Genomic DNA, 26,272 nt, shown 5'->3' on the forward strand with positions numbered 1-26,272 from the left:
CCCCTTTCCCTTTAGTGGTATTTTGGAGGCTAGAAACACATGCTCACCTTTGACATTACAAAGAGTCTCTGGTCATTAAATGAAGGGAAAAAATGCTACTTGATGAAAGGAAACTTGACCACGAAATGTAGTAGTGGGGTTCCTGGGTAGCTCAGTCAGTTGGGCTTCTGACTCTTGATTTCAGCTCAGGTCATGATCTCAGGATCCTGAGATCAAGCCCCACTTCGGGCTCTATGCTGAATGTTGAGCCTGCTTGGGATTCTATGTCTCCCCCTCTGGCCCTCTCCTCCCTTCATGTTCTCTCTCTCTTAAAAAAAAAAAAATGCAGTAGAGGAGCACCTGGGTGGCTCAGCAGTTGGTTAGGCAGCCAACTTTGGCTCAAGTCATGATCTCACAGTTCATGGGTTCAAGCCCTGCATCAGGCTCTGTGCTGACAGCTCAGAGCCTGGAGCCTGCTTCAGATTCTGTGTCTCCCTCTCTCTCTGCTCCCCTCCCCTGCTCATGCTGTCTCTCTCTCAAAAATAAACCAACATTAAAATAATTTTTTAAAAATGTATTAGAAATAAAACTATTATTAAGTGGGACTGATGTAAAATAATAAGCAAAAGTTATAAAGTCAGGTAAAGAAAATAATCTCAAGTAGGAAAAAGCCAGTTAGCAAATTAAACAGTAGAAAATATCAAATTTAAAAATAGCACTGAATATCTTAGGCAGTTAGGTAGAACTTAGAAGAGTAATATAATTTTCCTCTATGATAGGAAATGGTAAATAATTCAAGGTAATAATTTAAGAGTAAATAAAAGATATAAATTTGGAGAAACTTTAGAGTATTTGAAACCAGTACATTTAAAGATGGCAAAGTATTCATAAATTTTAAAAAAGGTGTTAACATTACAAGTATGCTTTGTAGCTAATGCAGATTCTAAATTTTATGTGCATCGTTTAAGCTAGTCAGATTTTCTATTTTGTTTTGAATTAATTTAGTAATTTCTGTCTTTCAAAGAGTTTTCCTGCTTCATCAGAGTTCTTTAGTGTATTGACATAAAGCTGTTTATAACATTCTTATTTTATTTATTTTTGAGAGAGAGAGAGAGCATGCATTGGCATGTAGGGGAGGGGGGCAGAGTTGGGAGGGGAAGAGACTCTCAAGCAGGCCCCGTGCCCAGCAGGGAGCCCTAACATTCTTTTATTTTATTGTTGGTTTTTTTTTTTTTTTAGGGGGGAGAGAGAGAGAGAGAGAGAGAGAGACAGCGTGAGCAGGGGAGGGTCAGAGAGAGAGGGAGTCACAGACTGAAACAGGTTCCAGGCTCTGAGCTGGCAGTCAGCACAGACCCCGACGCGGGGCTCGAACCCACGAACCGTGAGATCATGACCCAAGCGAAAGTCGGACGCTTAACCGACTAAGCCACCCAGGCGCCCCTATCTTTCTGCATTTTAAGCTGCCTTTCTGTTGTCGGCTATCTTGTATTGTTTCTAACCATACAGATGTTCTTAGCATTGTTCACCTGTGTCTAGTTTGTCTTTTTTGCTCTGGCTGCTTTACATAATTTTCTCTTACTGGTTTTCAGCAATTTGGTGAGGACAGTGTACCTTGGATGGTTTTCTTGGAGTTCTTGGATCTGTGGGCTTAGAAATTTCAACAAATTTGGTAATAAAAGTTTTAGTCATTATTTCTTAAGTATTCCTCCCTACCCACATTTTTGGGTCTGAAATTACACATTAATGAGATTACTTGATATTGTCTCAGAGGTTACTTTTTGTTTTGTTTTGTTTTGTTTTTATTAATGGGTCATTCCTTTAGTGTCTATTGTGCTGTTAGGTTTAGCCAGTGAAGTTTTCATTTCAATTATTGTATTCTCTTCTCTAGACCTTGTGTTTGATTATTTGTCATATCTTTCATTTCTTTTCTCATTTTCTTTCTTTAAATTTTGAACATATTTACAGTGTTTTAAAATCTTTATTGATTGTATAATTTTCACCATTTTTGAATCTGTTTCTGTTGACTGATATTTTTTCTTTTAATTATGGGTTACATTTTCCTGCCTCTTTGCATGTAATTTTTTATTGGATGTTGTATATTGTGAATGTTGCATCATTAGGTATCTTGATTTTGTTGTCTTTCTTTAAAGAGGATTGGATTGGGGCGCCTGGGTGGCTCAGTCGGTTAAGCATCCGACTTTGGCTCAGGTCATGATCTCACGGTTTGTGGGTATGAGCCCCACATCTGGCTTTGTGCTGACAGCTAGCTCAGAGCCTGGAGTCTGTTTCCGATTCTGTATCTCCCTCTCTCTCTGATCCTCCCCTGTTCATGCTGTGTCTCTCTCTCAGAAATAAATAAAACCAAAAAAAAAATTTTTTTTTAAAGAGGATTGGATTTTGTTTTGACAAGCAGTTAAGTCACTTGTAGGTTAGATTGATTTTTTTTGAGGCTAGTATTTAAACTCTTAGGTTGGATCTAGAATTGCTTTATTTAGGCTTCTGCATTTAGCCCTCTAATAAGACCTGACCTGTCTAGGGTCTCTGCTAAATGCTTGGAATGTTCATTGAAGTCTTCACTCTGGCTGGTTGAAGTTCAAACATCTCTCATGTTGGTATCAATTCAGGGAATTGTTCAGCTGCAAGGTCCCTAGTTGTTTGTTTCACCCCACCCCCCACCCCCAACAGTTTGGCTTTGCCCAGCCTTGCAGAATTCTACCCTACAGGTTGGTACAGCCAAAGACTCAGGGCGACCTTATACAGAATTTTGGAGCTGTTTCTGTATGTGAAGCTCCTTCCTCTCTGATACCCTGCCCTGGCAAATTCCAGATTTCTTAGTCCCCCTAAATCCTGAACTCTGTCACCTCAACTTGTTTAGCTCACTGGGCTCTGCTTATGGTCTTTCTCCAGTGCCACAGTGTAGAAGGTACCTCCAAGCAGAAAGCTGCAGCCTTCACAAGACCCATCTTTGGTTCCTCTCTCTCAAGAATCACAGGTCTAACTGTTGTTCAGTGCCTAAAACAGTTGTTTCATATATTTTGTCCAATTTTCTCGTTGTTTAAAATGGGAGGGCACATCTGGCACTAATTGTGTCATCATGGCCTGAGCAGAAGTTGAGAGGTACTGTTTTTATTTTCAACTTACAGGTAAGGAACTCGAGGCTACAGATGTTTAAGGACTTCTTCCTCCTGTTCTCCTTTTACCAGGTGGATAGTCTTCATGTTTGTTTCTTTAAAGCCGTATAACTTACCACCAGCCACGTTAAGCCCTGTCTGCTCTAGACCCGGGTTTCGCTTTTTCTGCAAAGGTCCAGATAGTGAATATTTTAGGCTTTTGGGGTCATGTAAAGTCAATGCCACATATAATTCTTTATTTCACAACCTTTTAAAAATGTGAGAACCACCCTTAGCTAGTTGGCCACATAAAACCAGGCCATGGACAGATTTGGCCTGTGGGTCATAATTTACCGCCCCTGCTCTAGATCATGCCTTTGTATCTTGGACTTTCCTGGACCCCCACTTATTCAAAAGTCATATATTCTTTATCTTATTCCCTAGAGTCTTGCTAACAACAAAATTTATTTAGCCTTTGGTTTGAGGCAAGCATATCCATCATTATGTCAGTTTTCAAATGAAGAAACTTCAGCATAGAGAGGTTAAGTCCCGGACACACAATTAGTGGCAGAATAGAGATTTACTTATACTTAGGTCTGTCTGATTTTAAAGACTTCCTCCCTCCCACTATCCCAAAACGTTTGAAATCATATGCTATACTAGCTCTGACAGAATAGCTGATTTGGTTTAAATAAAAATTCATGCTAATAGTTTTTTAGAATTTTTTTAATGTTTATTTATATTTGAGAGAGAGAGACAAGAGAGTGAGAGCGAGAGAGGAGGAGGAGGAGGAGGAGGAGAAGGAGAAGAGAGACACAGCATCTGAAGCAGGCTCCAGGCTCTGATCTGTCAGCACAGAGCCTGATGTGGAGCTCAAACACACAGACCTCAAGATCATGACCTGAGCTGAAGTCGGATGCTTAACTGACTGAGCCACCCAGGCGCCCCTCACTCCTACTTTTACAGTTGATTCTGTTAATGTATTCTCTGTGTACCCAGAGCACTTTTTCATACACAGCGCTGTGATAATAGCATTTATCTCATTGTTGTGGTTTTTTGATTCAAGTGTATGCCTGTCTGATTAGGCAGTGAACTTCCCCTGCAGAGCGTTAGTCCCTTTCATATCCTTGGATCCCAGCATAGTAATTGGGTATAACAGGCATTCAGTAAGTGTTGTTTGGTTGAATACTAATGAATGAAGGATTAGATTTATTCTTTAGAGCCCATCTCAGATATATGTCCTCCAACAAGTGTTTCTGATTTTCTGCTTCTCACAGCTAGGTTAGGCATTTCTGCTCACCCTATCACTAATATTTTGTGCTTATCCATCACATTATATGTTACACTGTTTTCATATTCAGGGATATTCCCTACACTATTATTTATAGTAGTATGATTCATTGTAACAGTGGAATCTAAGCTATCATTAAAATAATATTATAAAATAATTTTTAAATGCTTATTTAATTTTGAGAGAGAGAGAGAGAGAGGAAGGGGTACAGAGAGGGGGAGAGAGAATCCCAAGCAGACTCTATACTGTCAGCATAGAGCCTGATGTGGGGCTCTGTCTCATAAACCATGAGATCGTGACCCGAGTTGAAATCAAGAGCCAGTCACTTAACCAACTATGCTACACAGAAACCCTTGTGAAATAATTTTTTAAAAAATGTTTTTTATTTATTTCTGAGATATAGACAGCGTGAACAGGGGAGGTTCAGAGAGAAAGGAAGACACAGAATCCAAAATAGGCTCCAGGCTCTGAGCTAGCTGTCAGCACAGAGCCCGACACGGGGCTCGATCCCACGAACCGTGAGATCGTGACCTGAGCCAAAGTCAGACGCTCAACGGACTGAGCCACCCAGGCGCCCCTGAAATAATTTTTTTTAAAGACATGGTAGGGGTGCCTGAGTGGCTCAGCCCGGTAAGCATCAGACTTTGGCTCAGGTTATGAGCTTGTGGTTTAGGAGTTCAGACCCTGCATCGGGCTCTGTGCTGAGAGCACAGAGTCAGCTCCATGTCCTGTCTCCTTCTCTGTCTGTCCCCCCGACCCCCCAAAATAAAACAACCATAAAGATATAGTAAAATGTTTTACAAGTAACAATAAGAGAAAAGAAGACACAAAAGACTATACTTAGATTCCTGGTTTTAAGAAAATTAAAATATGTATATATGTATTTACATGGCAAAATGACCAGTAGATTATATAAATGTTAGAAGAGCTTATCTCTTCACAGAGGATTATCAGAGATTTTATTTTCTTTTTCTTCCTCTTTTTTTTTTCACTTTGCAGAAAATGTGTTACTATAAACAGGAAACAAATAGTTATTAAAATTAATTGAGAGGAGAGGGAGATGTGACAACTAAGTGTAACGAGGGGTTGTGGAACAGAAAAAGGACAAAACTTTGCATATATGCAAAAAGAGACAAAATCAGAGTAAAGTCTGTAGTTAATGTACTGTAGCAATATTAAGCTGGTAAGAACAGATATTACCCTTGATCTTAGCAAAAAGGTGGAGAACCTATGTATTGTAGCAATACTAATTTCCTTGTTTCACTGAGTGTACCATGGCTATATAAGGTGTTAATATTGGGATAAGCTGGGGAAAGATTATATGAGAATGCACTGTACTATCTTGCAACCCTTCTGTAGGTACGAAATTATATCAAAATAAAAAATGTGATTGAGTGTAAATTGGATTATAAACTCCTTAAGGATAGAGACTAGGTCTTAGTCATCATGGCACACCTTGGGCTACATCAGGCATATAGTAGATGCTTATAAAATATAAAGGAATGGAGGTGAAATTGTATATTTTCTCAGTTTCTGCCATCCAGTTATTTTGACTCAGGCTTCAACCTTCTAAGGTGGTATTGAATTTCTAGTGTCATCATCCATTCATATGCTAAATTCTTGTTGAGTATTTATCGTGTAGTATATACCGTGCTTAGCCCTACAAGCACTCAAAGACAGTCCCCTGGCACTTGTGAGGTCACCCGGAGCTAAGATGTGTACAGATATTTATAACAAAGGGTGATGGTTTTAAGTACCATACAAACTATTACGGACTTGGAGAGTCTATAGCAAATATATCCATTTGGGAGATTAAAGGATGCTCATTCAAAGAAGTGAAATTTTAAATTTGTAATTTTTTTTTAATGCTTATTTTTGCCAGAGAGAGAAAGATACAGGGTGTGAGCAGGAGAGGGGCTGAGAGAGAGGGAGACAGAGAGTCCGAAGCAGCCTCCAGGCTCTGAGCTGTCAGCAGAGTCTAATGAGGGGCTCGAACCCACAACTTGTGAGAGCATGACCTGAGCCTAAGCCAGACACTTAACTGACTGAGCCACCTAGGTGCCCCTGATATTTTAAATTTATGGTGGTAAAATTCTACCACCATATTTCAAGAAGAAAGGTAAATACCTTTGTATGTAAAATGTGGCCTTTGGGGCGCCTGGCTGGCTCAGTCAATAGAGCATGCAACTCTTGACCTTGGGGTTGTGAGTTAGAGCCTCATGTTGGGTGTAGAGATTAAACAGGAAACAAACAAACATATATTAAAATAAGATGTGGCCATTGATTGAGATATTTGGAAAGAGGAGACCCTTTTATTGACTTGAGTCATGCACAGAAAACCAGCCCTACTTGTTCCTGAGAGCAAGGATGAGGTGAGGAGAGAGGTGGAAAAGAGAAGAGAAAGAAACTGAAGGGAGTAGGGACAGCCTTTCCCTGGGACTCCATTACCTCCTGATGTCTGTTTCAGAAGCCTGCAGAGGACGGTGTATAGGTTCTTAGATATGAATCTATATTGTGTAGTTCTAGTGGTTATTGTAACTACAAGTTGGTGGGATTTTTTGTAGTGTTCATGTATATTTATAGATGTGTGAAAAACCTACTGTATATAGAGTATTCATTCGGTCATCCCACAGATATTTATCGAGTAGTTTACAAAGGAAGGTGATATCATTCAGTTCCCACTGCAGGCTCCCTGTGGGAGAGGAGTCTAGGATTATCATCATTTTCAGTCTACAGGTGATCAGGTTGCACTTCAGTTTGGTAGCTAGGTGAGTCGTTTAGTACCACACAGCTAGCTACTATGTAGTAATTTCTAGACCCCATGTCTTCTACCTACAAATTAAGTGCTCTTCCCAGTCTGCCTAGTCCTTGCTCTGATATTGTGCTGAGCATATATGTCTTTGAGTGCTAAGTGAAATATTAGTTTCAATTCCTGACCTTCCTGAACCTAATCAAGAGGTTAGACCAAGGAAATAATTCCTTTCCAACAATTAATTGCTATTGAAAATCAATGTGTATTTTTTTTTAAATGAGAACTTATTAAAGAAAGATCTCTCTTGTAAGCCTTAATTTAGCCTAGAAGCTCTGGTCTGCCTCGGGGGGGTTTTACAAAGCTCCCCAGGGAGTTTTGACTAGGAGAAAGTGTGGGGACCAGTGCTTCCACTCTTTTCCAACAAAGTGAACTTGGTAACTTTCATGTTGGTAAGCAAGCCACGTTAGTTTACCATTAGAACAAAATTCCTTTGAAAAAATAAAAAGAACAAAATTCCTTTGAAGTCTCCTGTTTTAACCAGAAAGATCTTATGGAATTTATATTTTATTTAATAAATGTTTATTTGTTTACTTTGAGAGAGAGAGAGAGAAAGGGAGAGAGAAAGAAAGAGAATCATAAGCAGGTTTCACACTGTCAGTGCAGAGCCCAGTGTGGGGTCTGACCTCGCAAACCGTGAAGTCATGACCTGATCTGAAATCAAGAGTCAGATGCTTCGCCGATTGGGCCACCCACGTGCCCCATATATTCTATTTCATAAAATATTATTTTGTTTTAAAAAGATTTTTATGATTCTATTATACACACACACACATATTTAAGTTTACTTATTTTGAGAGAGAGGGAGCATACAAGTTGGGGAGGAACAGAGAGAGGGAGAGAGAGAAAGAGAGAGAGAGAATCCCAAGCAGGCTCTGCACTGTCAGTGCACAGTCCACTGCGGGGCTCGAGCTCACAAACCAGGAGATCATGGCCTGAGCCACGCAGGCACCCCTCTATTATTTATATTTAATCCCAAATCTAAATGAACTTTATTTCTTTATATAATACGAAGGAGGGGATCCGATGTGGTTTTTTTTTCCAGTGGGTAACCAGTTGGCCCTGTAGCAATTATAAAATGATGTGACCTTTCTTTACTGATCTGAAATGCCACTTTTATTCTGCAGCAGGTCCCAGTGTTCATAGGTGTAGGTCTGTTTCTGGGTTATATATTCCTGGGTGAGGACCATGCTGTTTTAATCACTGTGGCTTGGAAGCATTTTTGTTAGTTTTTATTTAACCTTCTAATAATCAACAATGACACTGAAGATCACATCTGTGCCTCGCTGCCAGCCTCATCTCTTGCCACCCACCTGTAATTCACTCCGTCCAAATCTGGCCATATCCAGTTCTGAGAGTCCCCCGAGGGTTCCTTGCCTCATCAAATGTCCATGCCTTGTGCAAGTCCCTCTTTGCCTGCCCTCTTTCTCCTAATGTGATTAACTTTCCCTCAAGATCCAGTGTAGGTTCCTCTTCTGAGAAGCCTTCACAGATTTCGCCCAGGCTGCAAGAAATCTTCCTCCTTTATGCTTTTGTAGTGCTTCATGCATTACTTTCTCGTAGTACTTTGTCTTTTGTCTCGTATCCAGAGCCCCTAGCACAATGGCACTTGTTACACTCAGTCTTAAAAAATAAAGCAGAAGAATCCTTGGAAGTAGCTTAGGTACACAGTGCTCCTTCAAGTGCCTGCATACTTTTTTTGCACATAGTGTTTCCTTGGACTTCATTGCCTAGCAATTTCCTGCTTAAACTTTCAGGCCCCGCTCAGGGGTCACCTCTGAAGCAGCCTTTTGGCCCTTTCTCCTCCTCAGAGTTCTCTGCTTACTCCCGTTGCACCTTGTGCATGCCTCTGTTGGAACGTTTTTCATAGTGCTGTAGAGGATCGTGCACATCTGGATGTACAGTGCTATTTAGTGGCTCGGCTTTAGAATTGACTAGCCTAAGTTCTAAACCTGTCTTTGCCAGTTTCCCAGCTTTGTATCCTGCTACCAATTATTTAACCTTTATAAGCCTGTTTCCTTAGCTGCAAGATGGGGATAATAATTCCTTCCTTACGAGGTTGTTGTAGGAAAAATGAGGCAATACCTCTGAAATGCTTTGTCTAGTATCTAGAACATAGGTGGCCCTGAATAAATTCTACTTGTTATTATATCTCCACTAGATTTTGTATAAGACTCTCTCTTATTTATCTCTGAAACCCAACACCTAGCCCGGAGCCTGGCAGGGAGTAGACTGATGAATAAATTACCAGCTGTCCTCAAAACTCTCCCCTCCTGTTCTGCTTTTCTCAGTGATGCCATCCGTGTCTTGAGTGTCATCTCTAACTTTTCTTCTCATTCAAAACAAAACAAAAAAAATTGTTGAGTGTTTATCATGAGCCAGGTACTGTGCAAGGCCATGGGTGAAAAGGGAAAAGATACAGTCTCTAACCATTGGAGCTTATAGTATAACAGGGGAAGTAGTTAAAAAAAAACCCAAAAAAACTAGAATCTGTGGGCCCATTACTGTTTGCTTTACCTTTGTTTATGTTTGTACATTTTCAAAATAAGTTTTTAAGTAAATAATGGATAAATAATTATAAAATGTTATGTGCTTCCTGCATTTCAGGAAGGACCATCTTGGATAAAGTGGCCTGGGGACTTTGCATTTAAGCTGAGGCTGGAGGCTGAGAAGGAGCCAGCCCGAGGGGAGGGTGTTCCCCAAGGAGGGAGTGACATGTAGCACACCACAGGAGAGCAGTGGCACGGTCCAGACACTGAAACACTGAAATGTCGGTGGGGAAGATTGGAGAGAGACATTGGAGGGCAGATAAACAGAGAGCATATTACTTATGATCTTGAAGACAACGAGGAGTCCAGATTTTATTCCTGTTACAGTGTGGTGCTGCTGAAGATTTATAAGCAGGGAATAAGCTGATTTAATTTCTGTTTCTTAAAGGTGCATTTCAGAGTTTAGCAAGGGAAGTGGAGAAAAATGAACACACTGGAGATGTATTTTGGAGACAGTCTCTGGAACTTGCTGGTAGATTAGAAATGGGAGAGGAATCCAGATTCATGGCTTGAGAACTGGATCTTGTGTTTTTTTTTTTACGGAGATTTACTAAGGCAAGAATATTTTGGAAGAGAAGTCAAGAGCTAAAAATTGATTGCATTAAGTTTGAGTCGTCCAAGTGGAAATGTCAGGTAAGTCATTGAACGCAGTTAAACGAGAGTCCCAAGGAGAGTCCCAGGCTACAGATACAAATTTGGGACATTTTCACTCTAAGACTAATAATTAAAGCTATGGAAATGGATGATGTCATTTAAGGAGAGAGTAAAGAAAAGGAGGCTTGGTATTAAGTTCCGAATTACTTCACAGTTAGACACTAGGTCAGAGGAGGATGAAGATGAGAAGGAAGAGGAGAGAAAAATACAGAAAGGGAACTAGGAGAGTGAGGTGCCACCGAAGCACTATAGCCCCCCAGCCAGTGCCTAGACCCATGCCTGGCCAGGGCTAGTGTTCAGTCATCACCGGTTGAAGGAAATCAAGAGATTATCCCAAAGAAGGAGAGAATGAGGAACAGAATTTAGTGCTGCAGAGAGGCCCGGTAGGATGAAGGCATAAAGTAACCACTGGATTGTCAGCATGGATATTGCTGGTGATGGAGGCAGAAGTCTTACTGAATGGATTGAACAGAGCGTGCATGGGAGGGAAGAAAGTGCAGATAGCATTTTTTTAAACCCCTTTAATAAAGTTTGGCTGTGAAGGGAGTAGAGAAACAGAGTAATACCCAAAGGGGGATATAGAGTTCAAAAAAGAATTTTTATTTGTTTCTTAAGAGAGGTCATACAGCAGCTTGAACATACACAGACAGGGAATGATCCAGGAAAAAGTGGATAATGGTTGATGGAGGAAAAAGGGGGGTTAATTACAAGATTGGAGTTCGTGAGTAGGGAAGAAGGGATTGGACTGGGTGCGTAAGTGGAGGGATTGTTCCTCAAGAGAAGTTCCCTTCTGTTAAAACAAGGGAAAGAAGGGAAAATGGGTGCAGATTCAGGTAGGTTATACAGCTGGTTTTGAGAAGATTGACAGGTTTCTAGTTTTAATTTTAGGTTTTTCAGTTCTCAATGAAGAATCAAGGACGTTAGCTAAAAGGGACAAAGGGTTGTAGAGGAGGAAAAAATGAGTAGGAAAGAGCCTTCCTGAGGAGGGGAAGAATTAGAAAGCCAGTTTAACTGTGAGGTCTAGTGGGGTTGCTAGTTAAGATTGAGTGCCAGTTTAGTGACCTTGAATTTATGGTGAAAGTAATCTGCATAATTGAATGCTTTTTCATCAATATTTTTGGTATGGAGAAGGCAGTTTTCTTGAGTTCTGGGATTATAGAATTTGAAAGGAAGAAAGCTTGGAAGAAAGTTGAGGGTTCTAGCAAGGACAGGATTATAACTTTAACTATGAAATCTAAGCTAGATAAAAAGAAAAGTGAAATCTGGAGAGGGAGAATGGGGTCAAGGGATTGAAGGTCTTGTGGCAATTGGAAAGTTGTTTTCATGGGGCACTTGAGCAAGTGAACTAGAAGCAGCAAATTAGTGGATTGAGTTTGGAGGAGATGCAAGAGGGGGTTGAGTCTGGGGTGACAATGGAGGGGTGTGGTTGAGACAGAGTGAAGGAAAAGGTCCTTAGAGCTGAGCAGTTTACAGAACAGAGAAGCCAGGGTGGTTGGCTAGGTTATCCACTTGGATGTTGAAGTTATGTTGAGTGTGGTGACTAATTGTGCTGGAGAGTTTAACACTGAGCCAGATGTGCTACAATAATAGATAGTGATAAGTGTTGTGCAAAGAATTAATTCTGGGACAGAAAAGAGATAGACAGTCCTTCAGGCTGGGTGGCTAGCAAGGCCTGTCTGTGGAGGTGACATTATGGTTAGATCTGAATAAGAGGGTGAGTGGAGAAAATAATCCAGGCTGAGGGGGCAGCTAATACAAAGACTCAAACTGGATACAAGCCTTTGGGAAGCAGACAGGAGGCCAGTGAAGTAGAGCTTATTGGACCAAGAAAGAATAAAATGAAATGAGATTGGAGTGCAGTAGGAACCAGAGATAATGAAGGATTTTGAAAGTCATGGTCAGAAGCTTCAGCTCCAAGATGGCCCTGATGATCCTCACCTCCTGGTATTCATGCCTTTGTGTAATCCTTTCTCATGTTATAGAAGCTTGACCTGTATGACCAGTGAAATATTGAAGCAGTGATGGTACATGATTTCCGGTGAGAGGCTGTAGCTTCTGCCTTGCTCTCAGACCACTCACTCTGTGAGAAGGGAGCCTGCCATATTGTGAGGATATGTAAGTAGTGTGTGGAAGGAAGAGTTCACGGGGAGAGGAGCTGAGGCCTCCAGCTAACACCCACCATGCGAGGGAGCCCTTGTGGAAGGCGATTCTTCAGCCCTAGACAAACCTTTAGATGACTGTGGCCTTTCTTGCATATTTTATTCATAAATATTCTGGTGTGTATCTCTAAAAAATAAGGAATCTTTAAAAAACCCAACAAAATAGTTATCACATCTAAAAACTTAATTCCTTAAAATTACACACACACACACACACAATCAATATTCAAATTTCCCCTGATTTCATAAAGTTGATTTGTTTATACCGGGATCCAAACAAGTACCAACTTACTGTTTCGTTAGTATGTTTCCTAAGTCTCTCTTTATCTGTAGGGTTCCCTCTCTTCCTTTTCTTCTCAATTTATCTTAAAAATAAACGTGGCCTGGGGCGCCTGGGTGGCTTAGTCGGTTAAGCGTCCGACTTTCGCTTGGGTCATGATCTCGCGGTTCGTGGGTTCGAGCCCCGCATCGGGCTCTGTGCTGACTGCCAGCTCAGAGCCTGGAGGCTGTTTCGGTCTGTGACTCCCTCTCTCTCTGACCCTCCCCTGCTCACGCTGTCTCTCTCTCTCTCCTAGAAATAAATAAAACATTTAAAAAAAATAAATAAATATTTATTCTGTAGTTTCCCACCTTAATTTTATGAATTGCATCCCTGTGGTGGGTTTTACATGTTCTTCTATCTTGTATTTTGTGTAAACTGGTAGTTGTATCTGGAGGCTTGATCTAGTTCAGGTTCTTTTTGTTTGGCAAGAATACATTCTAGGAAGTGGTGTTTACTTCCATTAAGAAGGCACATCATAGCATTTGTCTCATCTTACTGTGATGTTAACAGGTACTGAAGACCAATGCCTCGCTGTGTTCATTTCTGTTACAAAATGGTGGCAGTCTGATTTTTGTCATTTGTCTCTATTAATTAGCTGGGGATGCTTTCCCATATCAGTTCTGTGGTTAATCTGAGGTATACTTCAGGGGCACCTGGGTGGTTCAGTCAGTTAAGTGTCCAACTTTGGCTCGGGTCATGATCTCATGGTTTGTGAGTTTGAGCCCTGCATCAGGCCCTCTTCTGTCAGCACAGAGCTTGCTTCAGATCCTCTGTCTCTCTCTCTCTGCTCCTCCTCTGCTTGCTCTCTTCTCTCTCTCTCTCAAGAATAAGTAAACATAAAAAAAAAAAAATCTGAGGTATACTTCATTCAGGAAAGGCAAGTTAAACGCTTGATTCCTTCCCTTTACTTACCAGTTTTCCTATTAATATGGTTCCCTAGCATTGATGGTCCAGAGAAGAACAATGATATTTAAAAAGATATGTATTTTGAACTTAGGGATTTTTAAGATATTTAATAGATGTGAGTCCATTGCAGTGATTTTTTTTTTAAGTTTACGCTTCACATGTTCTGTCTAGGGGGAGGAGCCTCTTCAAGTTGACTTCTGAAGACTTTTTATAGCATCCTTTCTTTTTGATATGACAAGATGACTAGGCTTATCTTGTACATTTTCTGTCCCAGTCCTGGATCCACCATTTCTTCAAGGAGCTCTGGTTCCTTTCAGTGGGAAAGGCTGTATGTGAATTTTGGGTGCTTGGTCATGTACAGCAGACTTTTAATAGATACTTATCAGAATCTATGTAGAGTTAAAAAATGTGTTCTAAGGGATAGAGATTTTATTCTTAATGTACAAAAATAAGAAACACAGAGTGTTTTTGTTCCTTTGTTTGCAAGGAAATAGGAAAACGAAGGCTTTAGATAGGAAAAAACTTAAAGTTTTAACTTCCCTTTTAAATTGTGTGTCCTCTGTCTGCCACCCTGTATTCATTATGTCCACTGAAGAGAAGTGCTAATAAGCCTTTCATATTTCTGGCTACATAAAAACCAGGCAGTGTTTAAAGATTATCATTATCAGAGTGCCTGGGTGGCTCAGTTGGTTAAATGTCCAACTCTTGATTTTGGCTCAGGTTACAATCTCACATTCGTGTGATCAAGCCCTGCGTCTGGCTCCTCACTGGGCTGGAGCCTGCTTGGGATTCTCTCTCTGCCCTACACCGACTCGTGGTGGTGGTTTTCTCTCTCTCTCTCAAAAAAATTATCATTATAGCATGTGGTTGCTATATTTCTTAAGTTTCTTTCTTTTCCCCTTTAGATTCCCCCTCCCTATGGGTCTTGGCCTATTTAGGAGGTCGGAGTATTTTGTTTTGAAAAGTTTTGTTTTGTCATAACACCCTCAGCTTATGTTATATCACAAGTGAAAAATCTTAGTTTTTGTGACAGGCATAAGGAAGCCTTGTTTCCTGATATTTTGACCACTAAAACTCACTTTATTACATATAGAGAGGGAAATACATTTTGAATGTTTATATATTTAAATTATAAATTAAGTTAGAGGGGAATGGAATAATGGCCCCTTATGAAAAGACTCTGGATTGTAGTTTTTTTTCTGTGTTTAACAACTCGATCCTTCCCTCTTTCCAGTATTCAGGATCTAGTTCAACAGTTTTATAAACGATGCTTTAAGCTTTTCATTCACTCAACACATATTTATTGAATACTTGGCTCTACACTAGGCATGGTCCTAGGAACTGGGGATAAAGAAATTAGCAAAGTATCTGCTGACCATCACGGGACTTTTTATCTAGTGTGAAAAAGAGTCAAGCAGTTACATTACTACATATGTAATACCAAACCCTGATAAATGCCTTTTGGGGAATATACTGAGGGCTGTAAGAGAAGTGACTGGGGAATCTGAGTCAGTCTGGGAGCTAAGGGAAAGCTCCTTTGAGAAAGTAACATTTAAGCAGAGATTGGAAGGAAAAGTAGGAGTTGGCCAGGTGATCATTGGGAACAAGTTTTTCAGGCAAAGGGAATAACATGTGTGAAGGTCCTGAGGGAGGAAAGAACCTGAAGCCTTGGAGGAACTGAGGAAAGCTGGGTTCCTGGAGCCAGAAGAGGAAGGCAGGGTCATAGGAGAAAAGCTACAGGTGTTGGCACAGCCAGGTCTTACAGGGCACTGTTGGCCTCAATCTCCCTTAGAGATTTAGAGGTACAGGCCACTTAACTGTTGGTGACCCAGACTCTAGGTTTCCATAGGCCACTTTCTAGAACCAGTTGCCCCTTCTTGTGGGAGAAGCTTAACCTGCTGGGAACTCTGTCGTGAGTTCAGCTTCTCTTCCCCTGCTTCTTGAAGGTTCTTTCTTAATAAATGAATGTTATTCCTGCTTATTTTGTACCTAAGAGTAAAGAGATTTTTTTTTTTTATAAACAGAATTACTTTTGGCTAATCTTCAGAAACCTTGACTCCAAGAATGTACTCATATACAATTACACCTTTAAAAGATTTTCACGTCTTACCTGATCCTCATAGCAACTGTATAAGGTAGATATTTCTATCATGCTTTCTTCATAATATAGAAAAGTGTACTGAAGCTCTGAAAAATTAGGTAATTCCCAAGGTCCATTAATAAGTAGTGAAACAGTAACTGGGCACTATGTCTTCTAACTACAAACCAAGTGGTCTTTCTGCTCCATTCCTCCATTCACTCTGAATGTGAGGGTTTCAAGTGTATTTTGATGTCAGTATTTGCTGTCTATATTTTTTAAATGGAAGAACAAATCATAGGGGTGCCTGGCTGGCTCAGTCGGTTAAGCATCCGACTTTGGCTCAGGTCATGATCTCACAGTTCATGGGTTTGAGCCCCTCGTCAGCCTCTGTGCTGACAGCTCAGAGCCTGAAGCTTGTTTCAGATTCTGTGTCTCCTTCTATCTCTGACCCTCCCCTGTTCACACTGTCTCTCTCTCTCTCTCTCAGAAATAAATAAAAAAACGTTAAAAAAAAGGAATAAATTATAAAAGCTTAAAAACCAATTAACTGTGAGAGATGAAGGAAGGGAGATAGGGTAGAGGGGACAGTGATAGGAACTAGACTGCTTTGAATATACAGTAGTTTATTTGTAGACGACATTATATAATGATTTAAATGACTATAAGGCAAAGTTAACTTTTTAAGGCAATGTTAATTTTTTTTACAAAGCAATCCTTAAAAATTGAAAATAAGAAACAAAGAACTTAAAGTTTAAAATTTGAGCTTTATATCATTAGTGGTATCTACCCTAAGGATAAAAAGAACTATAAAAATACAACAATGACAACAAAACCCATATATATAACCGTGAACCCATGTGTTATTGGTGATGGTGTCAGTATTTTATTCTTTATTCTGAGGTTGTGTATTATCAGATAATATGCATGAGTAATTATGTGATAATTTTATCATTTCACTGTGTTACTGAGACCCAGATTCTCAACATGGGTGAAAGGAGTTAATTAAAACCCTGTTAACTTGATTTTTTAATAGACTTTTTTAGAACAGTTTTAGGTTCGCAGTAAAATTCAGCAGACAGTACAGAGTATTCCCATTACCTCCTGCCCCACCGCCCCCGCTGCTCTCAGCATCCTGCACCGGAGTGGTTCATTTATTACAATTGATGATTCTACATTGACATTTCATTATCATACAAAGTCCTTGGTTTACATTAGGGTTCCTCGTGGTGTTATACAATCTGTGTTTTGACAAATGTATAAAAACATGTATTCACTGCTCTAACATCACAGAGAGTCATTTCACTGTCCTAAAAATACTCTGTGTTCTCCTGATTTGTCCCATCCTCTTCAAGGGCCCCCGACAACCTCTGATCTTTTTACTACCTCCTAGTTTTGCCTCTTACAGAATGTCATATAGTATGTAGCATGTTTAGATTGGCTTCTTTGACCTAATAACATACCTTTAAGTTTCCTTCATGTCTTTTCATGGCTTAATAGCTCATTTCTTTTTAGCGCTGAATAATACTCCACTGTCTGGCCATATCACAGTTAATTTATCCATTCACCTACTGAAGGACATCTTGGTTGCTTCCAAGTATAGGCAGTTATGAATAAAGCTGCTGTAAGTATCACTGTGCAGGTTCTTGTGTAGACACACATTTCCTTTGGGTAAATATCAAGGAGTATGATTGCTGGATTGTAAGGCTATGTTTAGTTCTATAAGAAACTACCAAGCTATTTTCCAAAGTGACTCTACTGTATTGCATTCCCTCCAGCTGTGGATGAGCATTCTTGTTGCTCCACGTACTCTCCAGTATTTAATGTTGTAAGTGTTTTAGTTTTTGACCATTCTAATAAGTGGGTAGTGCCAACTTACTGTTGTTTAATTTGTGATTCCTTGATGACATAAAAGGTCAAGCATCTTTTCATATACTTATTTGCCACTGGTATATCTTCTTTGGTGAGGTGTCTTGTTCAGGTCTCTTGATTGTTTTTAACTGAGTTGTTCATTTTCTTACTGTTGAGTGCTGTGAGTTCTTTGTATATTTTGGGTAATAGTTCTTTATCAGATAAGTCTTTTATAAACATTTTTCTTTATTTTGTGGCTTGTCTTTCCATTCTCTTGATTTTGAATTGGATTTTGAATTGGAAGTTTTAGTTTGAACTCTTAATATATTTTACCTTTAAAAAAGCTACCTAACACGTTATACTGAAAAGACCTAGAAATAATGGCCAACCCAGTCAGCAGTGTGTAATCTTAATGTCCAAATTATGGTCTTGAAATACCAATTCTCTCTAAAAGGAAGAAGGATTCCTGGGATAGCTATTCCAGGTCTGTCTGCAGCAGGAATTATGCAAGATAAACATAGAATTTCTTATTATACCACATAGCAAGGAAGTCATCAAAGACTATGACAAGGGTCACATCAAAAGGATATAAAAGTACACACAAATGAAGATTCCCTTTGGCCAATGATGAGACGGTTAGAATACCAATAAAAACATTAACTGAAAAGTTCATGAGTTTGTAGTGATATTTTTAAAAACTTGTTTAAAGAACAAAACTTATTGGTTGCTATTAGCTAGTGCTACATTAAGCATATACCTTCCTTTTCCAATACAGATGGATCAGGTTTCTAGATCTCAGTACTAACAAGAATTACAGAGGACAGAGCAACATATTTTACTTTCATTTCTTCAGAAATGAATGTGAACTACAACCGAACTGTCCTTGGGAGAGATTAAAATTTCCCGGTGGCATTACTTCAGCAAGAAGTATGCTTTAACATCGAATTGGTAGGCACTAGCTATGGAAAGGCCAGATGTTGAGTGTAGAACATATCTGATAAAGGAGGTTTAACATGCAGCTAGAAGAGCAGTATTCTTCTGCAGGTATTTTTTGAAATGTTTTCAATTTTCTCTTCCACTCTGGGTTTTGATTACCGTTTCCATGTAGTTGAGAGGAGATTATTGCTAATTACATGTGATCTTGGAGTTCATCTGTTTTAGTTGGTCTTCTTGCTGATGACACTACAATATGTGTTGGTGCAGCATACGCATCAACACGCTTTCCAAACATTCTAATTTAGTTAGATAATCTCAAATCACTATTGAGCTGTTGGCTAGAATGCTGTCATTTAATGATATCGTACACCCTGGAATTATTTACAGTCATAGTATCACAAAGAAAGAAGACTATACTTATTCGGTTATTAGAACAAAATTGTTGTTCTTTGGATTACTACAGTAGCCTCATTAATTCTTCCTTCTATTGCTATGTACTTTTATCAATTAGGAACAAGTTAGACTACATGTAATGGAAAATCCAAGTTTGCTTTAACCAACTAGAGATTTATTTTCTCTTACACAACATAAAATTGAAAAATAAGAAGTCCAAGGCTGTTATAGTCCCTCCACAGTGGTGTTAATGTCTTGGATTCCTTCTGCTCATTCTTAGATGTGTCTCTCCTGATAATGGCAAGGTCACTTTTCTGCTTCCCTACCTGCCAACCTCTGGAAGAAAGGGAAAGGGTGAAGTACAAAAGGTGTGCCTCACCTAATGAGGCATATCCCACTGACCAGCGCTGTGACACATGGCCACCTCTATTCATAAGAAAGGTTGGGAAATCTGAGTACAGGGTTACCCCCAACCAAATCTAGATTTCAATAACAAATGTAGATAACTATCAGCTTTTGCCATGTGTCCCTTTATTGTGTGACATGTATTTTCTTAAAGCATATGCCTCATTAATTTAGCACACGTTTACTGCGTACCAGCTCTGTGCCAAGTACTGTGAATGCAGGTATGAGTAAAGTACGCCATTCCTCCCGTAGGTGGTAGGGAAGGGAGATAGACATTGAAACTAGCACTATACCTATACAAGCACTATATAACCTATAATCTTCAGGTTCAAGGCATATGCCATTGACAACTACAGTTTATCCATGTGCTTACCAGCTCACTGACCCAGTGACTCTAGCCTAGGCCTTCCATGTACTCTAGCTTCTCTGTACCCTTTCATCTCTAACCCCTAGTGTTTGTATTTTATCAAGTTGATTGTCTTAGAAACACAAACTTGACTACCATACTGACTTCAGAAAGTACTGTCTGTCATATTGAACACATTGGTATTCACAATAGTCAACCATTAAGTGCCCTGATCATGGCCAAAATTTTATGAGACTTCAGATTCTAGATCTTTGGACACAAAGTACTACTGAAATGGTCACTTCTGTCTGAGGAGGTCTGTGAGGACAATTATTAGCCTTCAGGAGTGGATTAGAATAAAGCTCACATATTAACCAGTGAAGTCCAAGGAGCCCTTGCTATTATGGATGAGGAGATAAGAGGTTCGGTTACTCAAGCATACCGTATTTTGGGGAAGCATCCAGATTTCCTGCAAAGACATGATGGCTCTGTTAACAAACCCTGAGTCAAACTTGTGTTGGCATATAGGTGGTGTGATATCACCATATCTTGACGACTAAGTGAATTGGGCTTCCAAGATGAATAGTGGGACTTGATCAGGGTGTTATCTGAGTACTCGATGGTCCCTCCACATTGCACCCCAGCCAAAGAGATCACAAACTGACTCCACCTCTTGTCTCAGTATTCTCCTGCTCCAGAACGATTTTAACTATCGAAACCATGTGTTATATAGGATGTGGGATATATGCCAACAAATGACTATGAAAACTAAACATTATTTCTTCATATTTATTAGCCAAAAAACATGTTACATTTTGGCTTTTAGTGGTGGAGTTGTATTGGTCAGCCCATACATTGGCATGTGAACTTATTTTCCTACAAAAGCAGTTGAAGGAATCTGTCAACTTATTTGATCAGCTCTGTCAGCATTGTTCTGAAAAGAACAAATTAGAATGCCATTCCAGTGTGCCTATCACAATAAAGGCTTTGATGATGGCAGGAAAGGTTATCAGAGGTGGTACCGGGCTTCAGCTGGAATACAATGAAGGAAGGAGAACAGACATCCCTTCCTAACCTGCCCCATTAGGGGAGTTCACCTTGGTGATGGGTAAAGGCGTCAGGTGGCATAGCTGGACCATTCTGACATCTGACTGAGAAGTTTGGGCTATACTCTCCTTGGGCTGGGAAGCTTTAAAACTTTTGGACAAAGGAGTGACATCAGATTTACTTTTTATTATAAGAGCAATTCATGTTCCTTGAAAGGAACTTGAAGTTTATGAAGTAGAAAATGGAAAATTCCCCTATCTAACTCCTTAAGGTACCTGTTTTTAAAGGTTGTTGTATATATTGCCAGACTTTTCCCCTATACTGTCATGCTGGCATATAATACAAATATACTATATAGTATATTGTATACATGTAATTACATGTATACACGTTTATTATTATAAATACATGTTATACATGTAATTACATGTATACAATATACTATATGTGGTATAGTGTATGTACGTGTTATGTGTATACAGTTAACAGTTGAACAACACAGGTTAGGGGTATCAGTCCCCTCGTGCAGTCAGATACTGGTGTATAACTTTTTATCTCCATATATATTTGTATTATATGTAAATATAAGGTATATATTATAATTATATATACCTATATATATTTTTTTACCATAAGAGATTAAACTATACATGATGTTTTATGATGGCTCTTCTTTTAATCTAACGAGATGTTGTGAACCTCTTCCATGCTACATAGCCTCCTTTTTAACAGCTGCAGAATATTCTGTTATTTCTATTACCAGTTTCCCAGTGGTTGACATTAAGGTCATTGAGGATTACTGTTCAGGATTGCAAATAGTACAGCAGCAGCAATGAACATCTTTATACAAATATATTTGTATACTTATGAGTATTTTTAGTAGACTCCATTCTTAGAATTGCTGTATGAAAGAAATGCATGTTTTAAATTTTGGTAGATGTTGTCATTTTATGCTGTAGAAAGGCAGTTTACATACTACCCTCAATATGAGATGGTGCTGCAGTCCCCATATAGCTTTGTCAATCTTCTTAATCTTTGCCAATTTGCTAGGTAAAAGCCTTTTTTTTTAAGTATTAGATTTATGTTTTTATATCATTTATATTTTTCTTTTTGTAAATTGTGTATTCTTTTCCTTTCTGCAATTATCTAATTAGATTTGTTCTTTTTTCTTTAAGTTTTAGTAATTTAAGTAATCTCTACACCTAGCATGGGGCTTGAACTCATGACCCTGAGATCAAGAGTTGTATGCTCCTCTAATTGGGCCAGCCAGGCACACCATATTCATTTTTTTCTTAACAGTATAAGAGCTCTCTTTCCTGTTTTGCACTACAAATGTTTTATTAGTATATCTTTTTATTTTATGATTTTTTTTTGGCCATAGACAAGTTTTAGATTTTTATGTAGTAAAATTTCTTTTAAGTCTTCTGGGTGAAGTTATCATGCTTTTAGAAAGACCATCTATTGAAGATGATAAAAATATTTTTATGATGATTTCATCTACTACTTTTGTGTTCCTTTTGGTTTTTTAATTAAAGTGTTTGATTTACCTGCAGTTTAATTTGGGTGCATGGAGTAAAATGCAAAGTGAGGAATATGGCTTTTCACTCTCCATTCCCTCAACCACCAGCCAGTTCCTCCAAAATAATTTATTGAAAAATTCGTCTAGGGGCACCTGGGTGGCTCAGTTGGTTAAGCATCTGACTTCAGCTCAGGTCATGGTCTCATCGTTCGTGAATTCAAGCCCTGTGTCAGGCTCTGTGCTGACAGCTCAGAGCCTGGAACCTGCTTCAGATTCTGTCTCCCTCTCTCTCTGCCCCAGCTGCACTCATGCTCTGTCTCTCTCTCTCAAAAATAAATAAACATTAACAAAATTAAAAGAATTTCCCACATGTGGTGCATTTCCTCTCTTCTTGACTGCCTAAAGCACCAACCGTGGAATCAACTGAATTAGTATATTGGATGAGAACTAGTGGGAAGAGAGATTGAATGTAAGCAGTGTTAGAGGGTGGTGATAGCAGAAGTGAATAGTACTTTGGGGCCTGTGGGTGGTTCAGTTGGTTAAGCATCTGACTCTTGGTTTTGGTTCAGGCCATGATCTCTCAGTTAGTTCAAGCCCTGCTTTGCTCTCCCTGCTTGGGATTTTCTCTCTCTGTCTGTCTCTCTGTCCCTCCCCTCCTCGTGCTGTCTATGTCTCTCTCAAAATAAATAAATAAACTTAAAAAAAGTAGATAGTACTTGAAAGAGCAGTTTGGAGAACAACTCTTTTTGGATAGGGTAGGTTGGAGATTGGAGGAACAATCTAGAAATTCTTAGCAGGTTCTGATGGTCTCTCGTCTTGGTCCATTCCTTCCTCTTCTGCTTTTTTATGTCACTAATAATCAGAATTTAGCCTATATCAGAATCACCTGGAGAGTTCATTACAAACATTGCTGGTTTTGCCCCCACAGTATTTGATTTGATACATCTGAGTAATGCCTGAAAATTTACTGTTGCATCTAGTTCCCAGGTGATGCTGATGTTGCTGGTCTGGGGACCACACTATGAGCACCACTGCTCACAGGTCCCTTTCACTTCCATCTTAGATTACTCTAATAGTCTCTAGTCTGGTTGCTTTCCTGGTTTTCTTGTCCTTCACCCTTTCCTGACACCAATTAGGATTATAGCGATGAGAGTAGAAGTGGAGAGGAGGAATAAACTTGAAAGATGTTCCAGAAGAAAGGTTAATGGTCTTTGGAGACTGAATAGATGTGGGGGACAAAGGAGCAGGAAGCCAAAGAGGCACTTTCTAAACATTGCCGCCAGATGTACTCTTGCAGAAACACTTCTTTCATCTTGTTATTTCCCTGTTCAAGAATCTGCAGTGAGATAAATCTAAAATGAGATTTATCTGAATAAATACAGCTGACAGTTGACACCCAACCCGTGTGGTTTCTCTGCTGTAAGTCCAATCTCATTATAACAAATGACGTTGCAAGTAGATCTCTGCATTACCAAATACTTTCAAGCCCAGCCAGTGACCTACTTTAAGCAATATCCAATTTAACAATTCCAGTTCAGCAAAATAATTTGGATAGGATTTTAGAACTTCATGTAGAATTTAATCTGAAGTACATTTGTATAAAGATCTGTTGATTTCTGAGGATTAATTTAAACTCAATTTAGAAATCCTGTTTATCATATGTACATTTTTTTTAATCTCATTATACACTGTGCTTTCTGTATTTACCTTTTTCTTATGCTTGCCATTTGGCTATAAGAGGGGGGCATTGTGCCAGATATTCATGTTTGCAATTATAAATGCAAATGAGGCCAGAATGTGTGTTTGTACAGGTGGGGTGAAATAAACAAATGACAGTGAACGCCTGTTTATCACGATCATTGTATTGTTGCTGCTGGATTAGAAAAGAAGTAAGGAAGTGGCACTTTGGGTTTTTAAGATACTTAGTATGTGACATTTAAAAATTGCTTTGTTTTTAAAAGCTAACTTTTCTTGTTATGCTATATGCTTCTGTTCTTTGATATCATGTCAGGGTGAGATTTTAAAGATGTGAGAATTATACTAGCTGTAAAAGGGTGCCAAACATTTGTGTTTTTAAAAACACCTTTATTGGGATATAACTTACACGCCATAAAATTCACTTATTTCAGGTGTACCGTTAAAACATTTTTTAGTAAATGTACACTGTTGTGTAATGATCACCACAGCCCCATTTTAGAACGTTTCCATCAGCACAAAGAGACCCTGCATGCCCATTTGCAGCCTGTTGTTCCCACCCCAGCCAACTACTAATTTACTTTTTGTCTCTGTAGACTTGTCCTTTCTGGACACTTAATATAAATGGAATCATATAGTATGAGATCTTTTGTAAGTGGCTCCTCTCACTGAGCATCACGTTTTCAAGGTTCACCCCATTGTTTGTATCAGTAGCTTGTTCCTTTTTACTGCTGAGTAGTTTTCCACTGGGTGGATGGACCACAGTGTTTATATGGGCATTTGGGTTGTTTCTGCTTTTGGGCTCTTATGAATAATGCTGCCGTGAACATACATGGATGTTTGCTTTGATATTACCTAAGTCATTAATAGCCGATTGAGAAAATCAGAGAAATTTTATTGCAAAATATTGTAATTATTATTGCAATGTATGCAAATTATTATTAAAAGTAATAAATATTTGATATTTATTTTAAAAATAAAAATCTTATCTTAGGACATGTGAAATTGCATTTTTATACTATATTAATTCCTTATTACTCCCTAAAGCCCTTTCCAGATTTGCAGTTCAACAATGATCCTGTTGTTTTATTAAGGCAATAAAACCTCATATAATAGAGCTTCACACTTAAAATATTTTCATAGTTATTATCATTTGAGCCTCACAAGAGGTAGATAGGGCAAATATTATTACTTGTCCCTCATTTGTTGCTACCAGGGGGCGTCTAGACCCATATTCTGAGGTAGTTGCTGTAGGAATCTGTCAAGGCTATGTTCCCAGTTTGTGGCATACACACAGGGGAGGGCACATTTCAGCACCAAAGGGCAACTTTTATATGTGATATAGATCCATGTTTGAAGTCTTTGTGGCTTATTCATCCTACAGATACTCACTGAGCATCTACTATTAGGGTTAGGGTTAGGGTTAGGGTTAGGGCATGCCAGGCACTGTGCTTGATGTTGGGGATTGACGAGGAAAAGATTTAGTTCCTGCTCTCAAAGAATTAACTGTCCATACAAGAAAATAAATTGTAATGCTGAGCCATGGGACCCCAGAGGGGTGGGACTTTGGGGTATAGGGAGGAGGTTATCAAAGTGCATTGATAATAGTCGTAAGAGCTAATACCTAGTTAATACTGAGTAATAATAATAGCTAGTCCCTAGTGCTTACTCTGTCCCAAGGATGTTTGTTCCGAGCACTTTGCATATATTTACTCACTTAATCCTCACACTCCCCACTGAGGCAGATAATATTTTTATCCTGTTTTACAAATATGGAAGCTATAAAACTAAAGTTGGTAATTTGACCAAAGTCACAGAACTAGTGAATGGCAGATCTAGAATTTGAACCAGCCAGTGTGACTGCTGAAAAGATTTCTCAAAGGAGGTGACACCCAGGTTGCATCTTGAATGAGAGTTTGTACTTAGTCTGGTAGAAGGGTGATTGGGGTTTGTCTGCATGGTTTTCTGGACAGAAAAATGTCATGAGGAAAAGCAAAGAAGGCACTTGGTTGAAAGTGAGTGTGGCTACTGGTTAAAAAAAAAAAAAAAAAGGTGGGTGGCAAGAGACAAGACTAGAGACAGGGCTTGGTAATGAAGGGCCAGAATGCCTTCTAAAAGTAACTTGGGTTCTGTGCTCTAAGTTTTAAATTTATATGAAAGATGTAAAATTTTTTTGCCTTTGTATTAGTTTTGTTTGCATTCATTCTTGTTTATTGTGAAACAT

The 26,272-nt window shown here is 39.1% G+C and overlaps 1 protein-coding gene and 1 pseudogene across 3 annotated transcripts in view; one reads left to right on the top strand and one right to left on the bottom strand.

Annotated features, from left to right (window-relative positions):
- Window positions 1-26,272, top strand: part of TNRC6B (trinucleotide repeat containing adaptor 6B) — a 241,071-nt gene that overhangs the window by 21,012 nt on the left and 193,787 nt on the right. The gene's annotated exons all lie outside the window — the stretch shown is intronic.
- LOC120235426 lies at window positions 5,507-5,612 on the bottom strand (annotated as a pseudogene).

This window comes from Hyaena hyaena, unplaced genomic scaffold, assembly GCF_003009895.1.
Source record: "Hyaena hyaena isolate Hyena2069 unplaced genomic scaffold, ASM300989v1 scaffold_4, whole genome shotgun sequence".
Classification (NCBI taxonomy): Eukaryota; Metazoa; Chordata; class Mammalia; order Carnivora; family Hyaenidae; genus Hyaena; species Hyaena hyaena.